This window comes from Nannospalax galili, unplaced genomic scaffold, assembly GCF_000622305.1.
Source record: "Nannospalax galili isolate Female #2095 unplaced genomic scaffold, S.galili_v1.0 scaffold277, whole genome shotgun sequence".
In the NCBI taxonomy this organism is placed as follows: domain Eukaryota; kingdom Metazoa; phylum Chordata; class Mammalia; order Rodentia; family Spalacidae; genus Nannospalax; species Nannospalax galili.
Genome location: NW_008340240.1, coordinates 12952 through 15793, shown reverse-complemented (window position 1 = coordinate 15793; position 2842 = coordinate 12952).

Below are 2842 nucleotides of genomic sequence, written 5' to 3'. Positions count from 1 at the left end.
CAGACAGCTGTTAGCTGCCATGTGGGTGCTGGGATTCAAACCCAGGTCTTCTGCAAGAACAGTCAGTGTTCTTAACCTCTGAGCCATCTCTCCAGCCCTGAGCCTCTTTATATTTTAAAAAATACTTTATTTTTTCTATTATATGTGTATGTATGTATTGCCTACATATATGTAAGTACACCCATGTTGGGCAGTGCCCCAGGAGGTCAGGAGAGGGTGCTGGATGCCCTGGAACTGGAATTATAGACGGTTGTTAACCACCATGTGGGCACCAGGGACTGAGCTCGGGTCCTCAGCAAGAGCATCCAGTGCTTTTAACCCCTGAGCCATCTCTTCAGCCCCTTTGTAAGCCTCTTTAAATCTGCTTGTTCCCCCCTCCATTCCTTTCATTTCCTTACAGATTATGGTTAAAGAACTTGTAAAAATCCCCATAGTCTGGGTTTGGTGATTGCTTGCTCAAACCATAGATCACCATGTTCCAAGCAGCTGGATCTAGAGACCCAATCCCTTTAGCAAGAGTATCAATGTTTTTCTACCAGATGGCAGTTACTATCTTACTGTATCTCCATTAGCAGCCATCCTGCTCCTTTCTATGGCCTACAGCCACGAACTCATTGAGAATGGCAAAATTGACAGTCTACTTTTGTTTCACTATAATAATTAGCCAAATTTATTTTAAAAACACTTTCTCATTTGCTATGTGCTTATCCAAGGTCATTAAGCATATTTTGGCATGAGCCAGGTATGGCAGCGTGTGCCTGTAATCCCAGCCCCAGGAAGGCTGGGGCAGCAGCATTGCAAGATAAGTCCATCTGGACTCTATACAAAACCATCTCAGGAAGACATTTTTAGTACATTGTATTCACGATATGATCTGTTTCTTAAATTTCTCATTCTCACACATATCTAATTTAACACTGACTAGGTCTGTTGCCTGTCAACCACTTGGAGACACCATGGTCAAAAAGACTCAAAGCTAGACACCAAGCAGTAAACATTGAGGCATTTCCCAAGTCTTCCAGCATCATAATATAATGAATCTGAGAAGGCAAAAACAGTCTAAAAGTTGGAGTGGTCAAGACAAATCATACTTTAGCATATTGTGGAAAGTGTAGTTCTCTCCTCAACTTGTCCTGTTGTCTAGACTATTGGACATTGATAGTTTACAACATAAAATTCTCATCTATCATAATAGAGAGCCAAGAAGTGCCAAAATTAAATGTCTGCCTAAAAATATTGGAATAGTAAAAAATCAGTAAATTTAGTATTTTCTACTTGGTCATATTATGGTTTAAGTCTTTAAGTTGGACTTTTATTAAGGCCATTTCAAATATATGTATAAAATATATCATCGCCTAGCCTGATGTGATGGCACACACCCTTAATCCTAGCACTCAAGAGAGGCAGAGGCTGGCGGATCTCTGTGAGTTCAAGGCAGCCTGGTCTACATAGTGAGTTCTAGGCCAGCTGGGGCTACAGGGAGACCCTGTCTCAAAAAGACATATATATATATATATATATATATATATATATATACACACACACACACATATATGGCATCAAATCATCTATTTTTTCTTTAATGTAATTTCTTTTCATTGATGCATTTTAAATACATGTTTAAATTGTATACACTTTTGATTTAACATAGTTTAGTTTTTCAAATACCTGAAAGCTCTTCTAATTACACTGTGTGGTGATGCATGCCTATAATTTCAGTAAGTTGAGAGGCTAAGGCAAGAGAATTGCTATGAGTTCAAGGCCAGCCTGAGCTACTAACAAGCATTACCTATCTTGCCAGGCACTGTGGCACATGCCTGAAATCCCAGTACTTCAAAAGCAGGAGTATCACAAGTTTGAGGCCAGCCTAGGCTGCACAGCAAATCAAAGGCCAGTTTGGGCTACACAACGAGAGCCTGTCACCAAAAAATAAAGTTACAATAAATTTTGTATATAGTTTTTTCACCACTATGCTTGAAAATGAAAAAAAATGAATCCAGTGTGTAGGTTCTTAATTTCTTCATTATTATAAATAGATGCATTCTTTTCCAAGCTATGTCTACCATACTCTCTTTATAGATGGAATCACTTATTTATATGCTACAGACAATGGCTTGGATACTGTGGCACCATCTGTATTTCTTAAAAAAGTAAGTAACTTTTTATACTACTCTAAAGACATTTTCAGTTACTGAAATTATGAGGTCTCTGTTTTACAGTTCATTAGTAATAGTGTCACTAACCAAATATGGATCACTTATCTCCTGCCTATTTGTAGAGCCCTTTGAAACTTAACCCTATTCTTCATGTCTCCTGGTTCCTTACTACTCCTACCTCTAAAGTAAATGTGCAAAGACCATCCACTCAGATCTGTTGGAACCTCTCATTATATTCATTTTGTTTTTACAATTAAGAAAGAAATTAGTTTTTAATTATGTATATATGGACGTGTCTCTGTGGGGGGTTTTGCACATGAGTGCATGTGTTGGTGGAGGCCAGAAGAGGGTTTTAGATCCCTGAAGCTGGAGATACAAGAGGTAGTTGTCAGTCACTTGATGAGGGTGCTGGGAATCAAACTCAGGTCCTCTGCAAGAGCAGTACATTCTCTTAAGTACTGAGACATCTCTTCATCCCCATTCATTAAAAAAGAAATTAAATGACATTAATATCTAATATGCCTTCCCAAAATAGCACTTATAATTGGCAAATACCTATATGCATAGAGAGGTAAGTGACCAAAAAAATTTTAGATCAATCTTTTTTTTTTTTAATGTGTATGTGTGTATTGCCTGCATGTAGGTGAGTGCACCCGGGTCATACAATGCCCTCGGAGATCAGAAGA